The sequence below is a fragment of the Pelodiscus sinensis genome, chromosome Z (assembly GCF_052426305.1).
Source record: "Pelodiscus sinensis isolate ZL-2025 chromosome Z, ASM5242630v1, whole genome shotgun sequence".
Taxonomy (NCBI): Eukaryota; Metazoa; Chordata; order Testudines; family Trionychidae; genus Pelodiscus; species Pelodiscus sinensis.
The window spans coordinates 22,782,218-22,795,907 of NC_143085.1; the positions used below are offsets into that span (position 1 = coordinate 22,782,218).

At 59.8% G+C, this 13,690-nt stretch overlaps 1 long non-coding RNA gene across 1 annotated transcript; it reads right to left on the reverse strand.

The window, feature by feature from the left end:
• Positions 1-1,393: 1,393 nt before the first annotated feature.
• Positions 1,394-2,351, reverse strand: LOC149520701 (uncharacterized). Its single transcript, XR_016348354.1, has 3 exons — positions 2,244-2,351; positions 1,720-1,855; positions 1,394-1,490 (listed from the first exon to the last, which is right to left on the reverse strand). It is a non-coding gene; the product is annotated as an uncharacterized LOC149520701 (long non-coding RNA).
• Between the last annotated feature and the right edge of the window lie 11,339 nt (positions 2,352-13,690).

The following is a 13,690-nucleotide window of genomic DNA, read 5'->3' on the forward strand; positions in this document are numbered from 1 at the left end:
TCCTCATCCCTGCCTTTAATAAAGAAAACTTTGAAACCCTTTATGGTAGACAGAAATTAACATTTTACCTTATTTAAAATGAAGTTTCCTAAAGTTAAAACACCTAATCTGTGTAAACATTCAAATTAAACCAGTCACCCAAGCTCCAGCACTAGCACAATGGCGCCGCGTGATGATGCAATGGACGGTGCGCACCCAGGCTCCTACCCTCAGCTCTCTTCTGCACCCAACCGCCCCGTCCCAGACCCCAAACTCCTCGGTAGAAATGTGGCCCTTGACCACTTGCCAAAATGCCCCCCCCCATTAAAAATTATTGACAAAGCCTGATCCAAATGTTTTTTGAAACGTTATTTAATCAGAATTTAAATACATTCTATACAATTGGGAGGGTTGGGGGGAGGGGGACGCAGCTGCTGGCTCCTCAGCTCCTTGTGCTCTCACTGGCTGTCTTCCTGCTGCAAGGGAAGCAGAATCCGTCACATTCATCCCTGGGGACTCAGGGGTACTGGGCCCCCCCAGCATTTCCACCCTCCTCCCCCCTGCGCTGAGACTTGTTCTGCTCTCTGGTCACCCCCGTCAGGCCCGCAGGGTGAGCTTCTGACCCACCCAGCAGGGACGTGGGGTGGGGGCAGCATGAGGAAAGGGGCGGGGGACTCCCTGAGGGGATGGGAAGGAGACCCTGGCCCTGCCCCACTCTCCTGCATCTGCTCCGGCTGCTCACCATGTATCCCAGGAGCTGATGGGCCTGCCCATGCAGGGCGTGGGCCAGGACCAGCCCGGCCTGGCTGGGGCGCCTCAGGGGGGAGCGGGCAGCGAGCAGAGCCTTGTCTAAAAAGCAGTTCTCCTGCTCTGGGGTGAAGAGCTGCCCAAAGACCTGAAATCAAGAGCACGGGAGGTTTCAGCTGACGGCCCAGAGCCCGGCCCCAACTCCTGGGGCTAAAACAGCTTCCTCCTTCTGCAAACTCCCTTCCAGACCCTGCACCCAGACGCTCTCCTCACCCTGCACCCCAACCCCTGCCCCAGGTCACACCTTCCTCCTGCCCCCAAGACCCTCCCAGACCTCACCCCCCTCCGCACAACAGAGCAGCCCTAGGCCACTGGCCAACATCTTGGAGCGACCTCCATCAAAAAGTGTTGCCCCCCCGCCCTGCTTCCCCTTCTATGGGAGATCCGGGGCAAGGTGCGGCGCTGCCCCTAGGAAGCGCCGCCCCTTTGAAACGCCGGGACAGCGTCACAAAGGGGCAGCGCCGCCCTGTCCACGGCTCGAATAGTCGAGGGAAAATGCATCGACCATTCGATCAGCGACTCCCCGCTCCCACCCCGCATCCTACCCGCACGAGGGCCCCAGCCAGCCCCACCCCCGAGCCCTGCCCTGCCCTGGCAGCGCGTCCTTACCTCTCCCACCCTGACGGTGTTGCTGTGCGCCAGGACCCATCTCTCCTTATAGTAGTGCCTGCACCACAGGTCCTCTGCCTGGTGGATGTTGAGGCCTGCAAGAGACAAACCAGGGTGATTCTGCTGGCAGGTCTGAGCCCTTCCCCTCCCACGGGTCCCTGCAGGCATCCCTGGGCAAATGGAGGGGCACAGGGGGCAGAAGGGGAACACAGAGGGACGCATCCCCCCTTGGGCCAGTCTGGGGGAAAAGGGCTGGGTCCCCTCCCCCCGCCGCCGGCACCCTCAGGGTGTCCCTGGGGCCCAGGTCCCGGCTGGCTTCCTTACCCCTGTGGTGCAGGAGGAGTCGGTACAGGCTGTGCACCCCCTTCCGGGCCAGCCGGCTGACGTCTTCGGATGGGTCCGAAATAAAAAGGCCCAGCTGGGCCACGTGGTGACCCATCCTCGGCCAGTCGGCGGAGTTCTGAGGGGAGAGAAGAGGGGGGGTCGCTCAGCATCCTGGGGCTGCACGTCCCATGCTAACGGCCGCCGAGGCGGTTCTGAGCTCGGGGACGGACAGAGACACCTCCCGGGGCAGGGCGGGGCGGGGCGGGGCGGGGCCGGCCTTGCGAGGAGACAACCCTGAGCAATGGCCCCGACTGAAGGGTCACTCCGGGGGTGGAACAAGGGGATCCACTGACGGCCACTCCCCAGTCTGGGGCCCAGGTGCCCCCCGGAAAGGCCCAGGGTCGCCCCTCCCCGGGGAAAGGAGAACGCGGCCCATTCCCGGCCCATTCCCAGCTCTGCCTCCCGGGGACGCTCCCAGCCCCGCGCCCTGCAGCCCCAGACCCCCCGGCTCCGAGGTCACTTACCTCAAACCCCGGGAGGGTGGTGGCGACTCCCAGCAGGGCCGTGGTGCTGCCAAGGGCCCTGGCTCGCTCCTGGGGCAGGCGGGACTCCAGCCACGGGCTCAGGTGCTGGGGGGGAAAGAGGCAGGTCAGGACCCGTAGGGAGGCGCCGGTTCTGGGCAGAGCCTGGGGCTCCTCTCAGACTGTGCCCCCCCCACCGCCAGCCACTGACACAGCTCCTCTCTCGGCCCCCCGAGGAAGCAGGGACAATGGCCCCGTCCCCCCCACAGGGCTCACCTCCATGATCAGCTGCAGCCTGGCGGTGTCTGGGGACTCGGCGAGGAGGCTTGCCAGTAGGGCCTGGAGGTCGAAGGGAAGGGCCCGGATGAACTGCTGCAAGACAAGGGGGAGCCCTGGGTCAGAGGGGGGTTGGGGAATCCAGGCCACCCGCTGGCTCCGGGGTGCAGCCTTGAGCAGGGTCTGAGCCGCCTCGCAGAGCAGGGAGGAGCCCAGGCTGGGCATGGAAGGGACGGGCCCCCAGGGAGAGCAACGGGAAACCTGGAGGGAAGGATCCAAACCTGCAGCTTCTTCTCTCCCTCTGCCCCCACCCCCACTCCTCTCTGGAGCTCCAGCCCAGCCCGGGAGCAGGGCCCGGAGGGACGTACCTGCGTGTGGATGGGCTCCTGCTGCCAGTCCCCAGACACAGTCTGACCCACGGCCGCCCTCAGCAGGCGGTTCAGGAGCTGGGCCTGTAGGGGAGGCTGCAAGGTGCTGGCAGGAGAGAGGGGCAGAGACTGTTAATTCAGCAGCAGGGCTGTGTCCAGACTCAGGGGTTTTTTCGGGAAAAGTAGCCTTTTTCCGAAAAAACTTCACCTGCGTCTAGACTGCAGTCGCGTTCTTTCGAAATTAAATCGAAAGAACGCGGCTTTTCTTTCCACGGCGGTAAACCTCATTTCACGAGGAAGAACGCCTTCTTTGGAAAGTGCTTCTTTCGAACGAAGGCGTTCTTGAATGTAACTAGGGCTTCTTCGAAAGAGAGCATCCAGACTCACTGGGTGCTCTCTTTCGAAAGAGGCTTGCAGTCTAGACATAGCCCAGGAGACAGAGACTTTCCCACTCCCTGGTCAGGGGATCTGCTCTGGGGGGAAGTCGGCGGGGGGGGGGGTCGGTACCTGAGGCTGCAGGCGGCGTTGAGGCAGTCGGCCAAGACCAGTGGGGGGGGGGAGTCCTCCATGATCTCCTGTGAGACCCAAGGAGACAAAGGGGCTTGTGAGGCTGGGGCCCCCAAGAGACGCTCACACGGCCAGCGCCCCCACCCAGCAGGATCCAACCCCACTGCCTCCCGCTGGCCTGTAGCCCCCCTGCCTGGCACAGGGCCCCTCCCAGCACCCCCCTCCCAAACCGGGACCAGCTCAATCCTTGTCCCCAGGCCGTCTCCTGCCCCTCACTGCCCTGGTGACCAGCCTCTGAACCTCCTCATCCCTGCTCCCCAGGCGCATCCTCAGCAGCCCGCTCTGCTAACCTTCCAGCTCCCCCCCCCATGGCCCGGGGAGACCCCTCCCTGTTCCGAATCCCCCTCCCTGTCCAGCACCCCAGACCTGCCCCATTTCTGTGTCCCTCCCTCCTCCAGCATCCCCACCCACCCTCCCCATGTCCACCTCCCCCTTCCCCTCCAGCACTCCTGGCCCCACCCATCCCATTTCCAGCACCCCCACCCGCCACCATGGCCCAGGCAGACCCCTGTCCACCCCACGTATCCCCTCCCCTCCTCCCGGCCGCCGCCACTCGCTCACCACGATCCTGGCCATCATGGTGTCCTTGCAGCAGCGCGGCGCCAGGGTGTCCTCGCCCCTTTGGAGGGCGGCGAGGCAGGCGGGGGGGACGGCCTGGAGGAACCGCTGCAGGGCGGCAGGGCTCTGCACCCCAGAGAGAGTCTGTGAGCCTGGGGCCTGCCTGCCCCCCACGGACAGCTGCAGGGCTCAGGCCTCCCAGGAGTGGAGGTGGGAGCTGCCGGTTGTCCAAGCACCCACACTCCCCCCCCAACTGCTGCCTCAGGCTTGTGGGGGCCCAGCTGGTGCATGACAAGAGACCTCAGCTTGGGGGGCCCAGGTCATGCAGGAGAAGGGGCCCCAGGGGGATCCCCAGGGACAAGCCCCTCCCGGAGGGGGGGACGTGCTGGGAAGGGGCCGGACAATCTCGGGTCCCCCCCGTGTGGAGAAGGTTCCTACCGTGTCCCGGGTGTGGAGCTGCTCTTCAATATCATAGATGGCCCCTTCCTCCACCCGGGAGTCCATCCGCTCCTGGCAGAGCTCCGCCGAGGCGCAGGGGGGCTCTGTGCGGGAGGGAAGGGACCAGGGTGACTCCAGCGGCCAGCAGGGGTCACGCGCCCCCATGTCAGGGACCCAGGGCAGGTTGGGCCCCACACGCCCCTCGCAGGGACCCATCCCCCTTCCACCCTCACATCTGCCAACGCCCTCAGCAGAGCCCCACCAGGAACAAGAGAGCCAAGCAGCAGCTCCCGCCCCCATCCATTGCCCTGGCTGCGGGGCAGACACTGGGGCTGCCCCCCCCCCCCGTGTACTGGGTGAGCCCCTGGGCCCAGCATGTTCACGGCCCCTCACCTGGGTCTGAGCGGCTGCAGGAGGTGGCCCGGCTGCAGCTGGAGGCCCAGGCGCTGCTGCTCACTGAGCTGGACCCACAGCTGCAGGGGCTGGTGCGGAGAGGCTGGGGGCTCCCGGAGACTGGCAGGTCCCCGGGGGCCGGGCAGGGCGATGCCCCCTGGTGGTAATGGGGGCTGGGCTCCTGGGGCAGGTGTTTCTCTCCACAGAGGAGGCCCCAGAGCCACCCTACCCGGCTGCCCCGCTGGGCTGGGTCCCGCCTTCCCAGCCGCCTCTGGAGCCAGGTCCGGAGGGGCCTGGCCAGTGGGCGAGTCGCCCCGAGCTGGTGGGATTCAGCTTCCCCGCCCGCGGGGACGGAGGAGCTGCTTCCCACCGGCCCTGGGGCCATCTTCAGGGCTTTCCGGAACCACAGCCTGATGTGTTTGGCCATGCTGCAAATGAGGGGAGCAAAGGGGAGCTTGGGGCGCAGCCTGCAGAGCGAAATCCAGGGGTTCCAGCGCCCCAGAGCGACTGCCCCCAGCCCCCAAATGGCCCCTTGCTTATCGGCTCGGTCTTGCACAGGCACTTCTGGCCCTTGACCGAGGGCTGGGCCTGCCTGGAACCCAGCCGGCCCCGGGCGGGATCCAAACCCCTGGGGGCTCTTACCTTCTGCAAAACGCTGTCCGGATGTGGAACTCACAGAGGACAAAGCAACTGTGAGCAGGAGACGCACCAGAGCTAAAGCAACCGGGGGTCTCCAAAGTCCCCTGGGCCCGCCCCCCCCTTTTATCAGCCTGAGATGTGGGTTCCTCTGTGAGGTCACCACCTCCCCACCTGCCCTTTGCCTGATCTGCTGAGGGCTGCCCAAAGCCCCTGTGAGGTCACTGCCCCCCCCCACCTCACCCTGCCAGGCAAATGTCCTGCCTCTGGCCACCCCTCTGGGAAGTTGGAGCCATTCCTAGGGGTCCCCCCCACTCCCTGACTAGGCATCCTGCAGCCAGCAGCTCCAGTAGCCCCATAGGCTGCTCCCTGCCCTACACTGCAGGCTTCTTGCACAAGAACTGTTTCACACCGGAGTTCTTGCGCAAAAGGTCTCGTGCAAGAGCACCTCCACCCTGCCATGTGCTTTTGCACAAGAGTGTCCATGGCATTGTGAACGCTTTCTTGTGCAAGAAAGCTCTGATGACCATTTTAGCCATAAAAGTGTCTTGCTCAAGAAGCCCCTGGTGCCCGTCCACGCTGCCTTCTTGCACAACAGCTCTTGCACAAAAGGGGCTTATTCCTCGTGGGGAGAGGAATAACTCCTGTGCAAGAAGCCCTCTTTTCTGATGCTTTACTGCAAATTTACTTGCACAAGAATTCACGTGCAGTGTAGACGCGCCACAAGTTTTTGCACAAGAACAGTTGTTCTTGAGCAAAATGCCTGCAGTGCAGACGTGGCCTTGGTGTCACCCAGCACTGGACTTCCTGGCCAGGAGCAAGAGTTAGAGCCTCCCACTCGCCCCGCTGCCTCTCACGGGCTCCCGTCCGGCCCCAGCCCTGGGCTTTGCCCTAGCGCATCCCAGCAAGGCCTCTTGCCTGCACTAGACCCATTGACATGTGGAGAATCCACCACTGCCCTGGGGCGCTTTTGTCTATGGGACTCGGACTCACAGCTGAGCATGGAGCCTGATTTCTCCCAGGACTTGGGCTCTTTCCTGGCCAGGCCCTGGAACTGGTTCCACCTTTGTCTGCCAGGGACCGATACTGTCTCTCCAGGGAGGCCCTGCAGTGCAGGCACCTTCCTTTCCCCCCTCGGGAGCAGTCATTGTTCTGCACCCCACAAAGCAGTGGGGGGCTCCTGGCTGCCCCAGCTCCAATCTCTGAGCTTCTCTCTCAACGGGGGCCAGGCTCTAGTCCCCCTGGGTATGTATTTCTACACTACCCCGCTAGTTCGAACTAGGGGGGTAATGTATGCATACCGAACTTGCTAATGAAGCCCGGGATTTGAATTTCCCGGGCTTCATTAGCATAAAGCCGGCGCCGCCATTTTTAAAAGCCGGCTAGTGCGAACCCCGTGCCGCGCGGCTACACGCGGCATGGGCTAGATAGTTCGGACTACGTAGCCATTCCGAACTATCTGTACTCCTCGTTCCACGGCTCGGGGTTCGCACTAGCCGGCTTTTAAAAATGGCGGCGCCGGCTTTATGCTAATGAAGCCCGGGAAATTCAAATCCCGGGCTTCATTAGCAAGTTCGGTATGCATACATTACCCCCCTAGTTCGAACTAGCGGGGTAGTGTAGACATACCCCCTGAGACTCACTGGTGCTGGCTCACCCCCTGTCCTGCTCGTGGCTCCGTTGTCCTCCTCCCCGCAGCCCCCCCCCCCCGCTCTAAATGCTGCTCACATCAGTTCCCCTTCCCCGTGGCCAGGCCCTGCAGGGCTCTGGGGGCTGGTGTGCTGCCCTCAGCCCTGCAGTAGCCTGCTCCCCAGTTTGCAGCCCCTCCCATCATGCGTGGGGTCTCCTGGTACCGGAGGGAGGACGGGGGCAGACCAGGAAGGTTAATTTGATGTTGCAGCGGCAGGAAAAGGGGGGGTGGCGCAGAGGAGCTGTCAGTACATTATCCCAATACGCCATCCCAGTGCAGGCGTCGCACTCAGCTCTACCTGCAGAGGAGTCTCTATCTGCGGTGAGCAGAAAGGGGGTCTAGGACACACACACAAGTAGCCCCAGAACCACGCAGGAGCAGAGTCGTTCTGCGAAAGGGAGAGGTTTATTGGGTCTGCGAGGGCGGCCGTAGGGGGGTGTCGTGTGTGTGCCACTCATCTCCATCTGGGCAGCGGCACCGGTCGGGCTCAGAACTGGGCACAGGACCCGACCACGGCACCATCGATCTCCAGTGTATCGATCTGCTGGAAGCCGCGGCAGAGCTGAATTGCAGAACGGCTGCCCATTGGCAAAGACCTTGAAATGCTGGTTCCTGCAGCCGATGGAGAGGAACCCACTCCTCCTGGGGGGAGGAGCAGCCAAGAGAGGGACCCACTCAGACCGGTCTGGCAGCGTGACGTAGTGGAACCAGCGCTGCCTAGGTAGGGTTTTACCTCCCCCCAGTCTGCTTCTGAGACCGAGTTTCCCCCTCTGCCCCATGAGCTAACAACAAGGCACTTTACAAACATTCTCTGTGTCATCGGCATTGTATGAAGGGGGAAACTGAGGCATGGAGCGGCATCTGATTTATATAGCTCAACCCAGTCCCCACCCCTCTCGGTCTGCAGGAAAAGAAGCCAAGTGCTCTTGTTCCCACTACTCCTCCATTCCCCTGCTTCCACCTGATGTCAAATACACAAAGCTCACTACTTCTTCTTTCCTGCACTTAAGCCAAGCAGATCAGGATGGGGAGGAGACATGAGGGAGCCCCCAGGCTCTTGCTCTTTCTCGCACATACACACACATATATTACTTTAGAAAATGCCAGGTGTGAGCTAGAGGAGAATCTCCATTAACTGTTAGCACTATAGGACATATGATACATACAGAAAGCATTTACAGTCCATCCAGCAGAGGGCAACAATACACCCCGCACACATGGAGCTCCCCCTCCTTTTCCAAATGCCCCAAGATTTAAACTACTGGAGACTACCCATTAGCTGTTAGTTGTATAGGAACTATGGGTATGTCTACACTACAAAGTTAATTCGAACTAACAGCCGTTAGTTGGAATTAACTTTCATAGGTGCTACACATACAAACCGCTAGTTTGGACTTAATTCGAACTAGGTAAACCTCATTCTACCAGGAGTAACGCCAAATTCGAATTCAGTAGTTGGAATTAAGGGCTGTGTAGCCACTTAATTCGAAGTAGCTGGAGCCCAGCCCTCCCCAGGTTCCCCTGGTGGCTGCTCTGGGCCAAACCAGGAAAACTCCTCTCCTCTCCCCAGCCCTGGGGCCCTTAAAGGGGTAGACTCTGGCCAGACGGCACTTGCCAGAGCCAGCCCTGCCAGCAGTCTCTGCCCCGAACTAGGGGCTGCAGGATGAGCCAGGCAGGCAGTGCCAGCGAGCCGTCCCCCCGCCCAGTCCCCCAGCACCCAGGACCTCATTGAGGTTTGGGGGCAGGCCCCCAGCGTCCATGATCTCTGTACTAGGAGGAGGAACGTGGCCGTCTACGGGCGCATAGCGGCCGCCATGGCCCGAAAGGGACACAGGCCACCCAGGAGCTGGTGCACCTGAAAGTAAAACAGCTGCGGCAGGCGTACGCCAGGGCCACCAGGGGCGGCGCCGCAGCAGGGGCTGCCACCTGCCCCTACTTCCCTGCCCTCGACCGACTCTTGGGGGGCGGGGCGGTCCGTGCCAGCCCGGGAGGCAGCGAGCCGGGACTGGTGGGCCCTGAGGGGGCACCACAAGGAGTTCCAGCACTGGAGTCGGCAGGGTCATCCAGGGAGACCGTACCGGGGAAGTAGTTCGAATTAAGTAGTTCGGGGGAGGAGGCGGGAGGGAGACCAGGGACCGCGCACGTGGGCCATGCCTCCCACGGATCACACAGACACCTGTGCACGTGCAAGCACATGCCATGCCACGCTCCAGCTGCGTGACACCCAGGGGCCGTGGCCCAATAGGCACATGCATGTCTGAAGAGACCTGACATGCTCCTGACCCTGGGGCGGTACCACAACTTCACGAGTTTTGCTTACAACACACCTGTTGATACAACCTAGAATCATATTTGCTTTTTTTGCAACAGCATCACACTGTTGACTCATATTCAACTCGTGGTCCACTATGACCCCTAGATCTCTTTCCACCATGCTCCTTCCTAGACAGTCGCTTCCCATCTTGTATGTATGGAACTGATTGTTCCTTCCTAAGTGGAGCACTTTGCATTTCTCTTTATTAAACCTCATCCTGTTTACCTCTGACCATTTCCCTAACTTGCTAAGGTCATTTTGAATTATGTCCCTCTCCTCCAAAGAAGTTGCAACCCCACCCAGTTTGGTATCATCTGCAAACTTAATAAGCGTACTCTCTATCCCAATATCTACATCATTGATGAAGATATTGAACAGTACGGGTCCCAAAACAGACCCTTGAGGAACTCCACTTGTTATCCCTTTCCAGCAGGATTTAGAACCGTTAACAACAACTCTCTGACTACGGTTATCCAACCAATTATGCACCCACCTTATCGTGGCCCTATCTAAGTTATATTTGCCTAGTTTATCAATAAGAATATCATGCGAGACCGTATCAAATGCCTTACTAAAGTCTAGGTATATGACATCCACCGCTTCTCCCTTATCCACAAGGCTCGTTATCCTATCAAAGAAAGCTATCAGATTAGTTTGGCATGACTTGTTCTTCACAAACCCATGCTGGCTATTCCCTATCACTTTATTACCTTCCAAGTGTTTGCATATGATTTCCTTAATTACCTGCTCCATTATCTTCCCTGGGACAGACGTTAAACTGACCGGTCTGTAGTTTCCTGGGTTGTTCTTATTCCCCTTTTTATAGATGGGCACAATATTTGCCCTTTTCCAGTCTTCTGGAATCTCCCCTGTCTGCCATGATTTTTCAAAAATCATAGCTAAAGGCTCAGATAGCTCCTCTATCAGCTCCTTGAGTATCCTGGGATGCATTTCATCAGGACCTGGTGAACAGTGGGATGGGGAATGTGGGAGTATGGGGAGCTCAGGGCTGGGGATGAGGAGTGTGAGGATGTGGGGGAGCTCAGGGCAGGGGGGTGGGAAGTCTGTAGATGTGAGGGAGCTCAGAGCAGTGGGATGGGGAATGTGGGAGTATGGGGAGCTCAGGGCGCGGGATGAGGAGTGTGAGGATGTGGGGGAGCTCAGGGCAGGGGGTGGGGAGTGTGGGAGGATGGGGATCTCAGGGCAGGGGTATGGTGGAGCTCAGGACAGGGGGCTGGGGAGTGTATGGGTGTGGGGAGCTCAGGGCAGGGAGTCCAGGAGTGAGGGGGAGCGCAGTGCAGGGATTGTGGTGCAGGAGTCAGGGGTAGGTGGTGGGGGGTGTTTGGAGGCTCAGGGCAGGGGACTGGGAGTGCAGCCACTACACTACTTGGCCACCAGATCCCTGGAGTACACTGTGGCTGTGCAGCCCAGCGTGCTGACAGCACCCAAAGCCCCGCCCCCAGCCCGCCAGGCTTAGTGGGGCACCCCAGAGCGGCTTCCTATCGCCCTTGTCTAGCACATCATGGACAGTTGGTTCCCACTACCGTGATCTCCTAGGAGACTGAGACACCATTCTGCCAGGACAGCCCAAGCTGCTGAGGGAAATTGCCCCCCACCACCCCGTCTGTCCAGATCCCTCTGCCTCTGGGTTTGTTCTTCAAGGGCCAGATGTGTGGGGCTGGGACTGTCCTTGTTCTGTGTTTGCAGAGTGCCCAGCAGAATGGCTCCTGCTTCCCCCCTGGCCTAGAAATAAGCAGAACAGGCAGTTTGGGGAGGGAAGAACCAGGGAAGGGAAGGTTTGGGGCCGGGGGCTAAGAGGCGGGGCTGGGAGGCAGGGCTGGGGTGGAGATGCAGATGCAGATGTAGGGAGTTGGGGTGGAGGCTGGAAGAAATGGAACTCAAGGAGCTGGAAGGGTTGGTGAAGGATGGAGTAAAGGGAGGGGGGCCAGGCTACAGGACATGGAGGTGCCAGGGACAGGAGGGAGGAAGAGACGTTTGTTTGACAGGACCCCAGGGATTTGGGAGCGAGGAACAGTGGGAGGGGAGTGGGAAACATTTGGGGAGAGGAACCTTTGGGAGACCTGGTGGTGAGGAGGGCGGCAGTCAATGGGAGAGGAGACAATAAGGAGCAGGTGCTGCCTGGGTCCAAGGAGGTGGGGAGAGATGGGGTCTGGGTGTCACGAGTACCAGAGTTAGCTGCACCTCCGTCCTCCTCCCTACCTGGTATCTCTGCCCCCTCCCTCCCGAACTTTCCTTCTGCATGTCTCTGGGCCTCTCTGTCAGTGCCAGAGGGGCTCCCTCCCCTCCCCATGGCTGGATTCTTCCCTTCCCGAGACATGCAGTCACCATCTCAGTGGGGTGGGAGCCCTTTGATGCTTCGCCTGCGTGTTCCCAGCCGAGAAGGGGCGGCTAATCCCGCAGAAGCAGAGCCCTGCACTTTTGAGTACCTGGACCCAGGGTTTTGCTGCTTTATAGCGGGTGGGGTTAAAATAACGGAACGTCTCTTGTCCCACCAATCCCCCAGGACTCACCCCTCTTCTCTGCATTGCGCAGCGTCCGGGGGATACCGCCCCGCGGGGACACTCATGCCCGTGTCCAAGGGGCTGTCCCGTAGCCTATGTCAGTGTGAAAAGCATTAAAGGACCCTGCCCCAGAGGGAGAGCGTCTCTGGGGGCGTTGTCCCGGGATGACTGCAGTGCTTTGTCCACACCAGAGTAGTGAGAGGCAGCCGCAGCCAGGGTTGCCAGATGGTCAATAAAAATACCAGTCATACTTGCCATTGCATCACAACCTAGAGTACATCTTATTTAGAAAATTGAGAGATTTTCTCAATTTATCTCCTGGACAGAAAGCTCAAATACTGGACTGTCCGGTTCAAACGGGACACCTGGCAACCCTAGCCGCAGCCCCTGCCCGGAAAAGCTCCCACGCTAAGCACCTGGGGGATTTAGGAGCACCAAGCAGTGGGCACAAAGCACAGTCACACACTTGTGCTCCCAACTCCCTTAGGGCTTTGAAAATTCTCCCCTTAGATGAGTTAGAATCAGTGTCCCCGTTTCACAGACGGGAGCTGAGGCCCACTCAGGGGAGTGGCAGGGCCAAGGGCTCTGCAGCAGACCTGGGACTTGAACCTCAGTCTCCCAGAAGTTCCACAACCAGCCCGCTCTGCTTTGCTAAAGGAGCAGGCGGGACTGTTTGTGCAGGAGGAGGAGCTGGGCTGGCTGGCTGGCTGGGGCAGGCCACAGCAGGGCTCAGCCCTTGGCCTGGCTGAGAGCGAGGAGAGGCCTGCAGGCTGAGGGGCAGTGTGACGGACCGGGCCGTGTCTGGGCACAGCTGAGGGCGTCTGCTCAGGGCGAATTGCTCAAATCCGGGGCTCCTTACAGCCCCCAGACTGGTGACCTCTCCACACAGGCCACAAACCAGTCCCACAGAGCGCTTCAGCTGCCTGCCTGAAGCCTCACGAGCAAAACCCCTCCGACACCCCAGCAATAGCCATGCCCCCGATGGCCCCGGGCCTCATACACCGGTGGGGGTCCTAGCACCCAATCCCACCTACCCCGAACAAGTTCTGTCTGGTCCCAAGAAACCAGCCACAGATCCCTGGTCAATTTACCCTCTGGATCTTACCCACAAATCATGCTGAGCCAATCCTTTAGCATCTAACACCTAAAGGTTTATTATTACAATAAAGAAAAGCATGAGAGTAAGGTTGTTAAAGGAATAGTATGTTACATGCACCGAATCGCCCAGTTCTCGATGCAGCCTCTAGCAGAGATGTTACAGCTGCTGGTTTAAGACTTCTTGTTGCACATCCTAGGGTCAGGATGGGTTCACAGGTCTTCCAGGCTCTTCGATCCCTGCAATGCTGCCTCTGGGATGAAGTGCTGAGCTGAGAACCAAGATGGCATCGACCACATGGCCTATTTATCCCTCCTTCCTGGCCTCTTCTTGGCTGCAGGAGATCACCTGGTCCTCAGCCTCTCTCTGCTGGCGGCTCTTAGGTGTCCGCCCTCATGCTTTAGGTGTGTCCTTGGCCCATTCAGTGCCATTGTCCCACAGGGACTCGCTAATTAGCATGTCCACAGGCCGGGCTCTGCCCAATGCTCAACCACATGCAGAGAAATATTCAGGATCCACACAGACTACAGATTCCTAATTACACACACAGACGTTATACAACCACATAAATAGCTTACATAGGACTATCAGA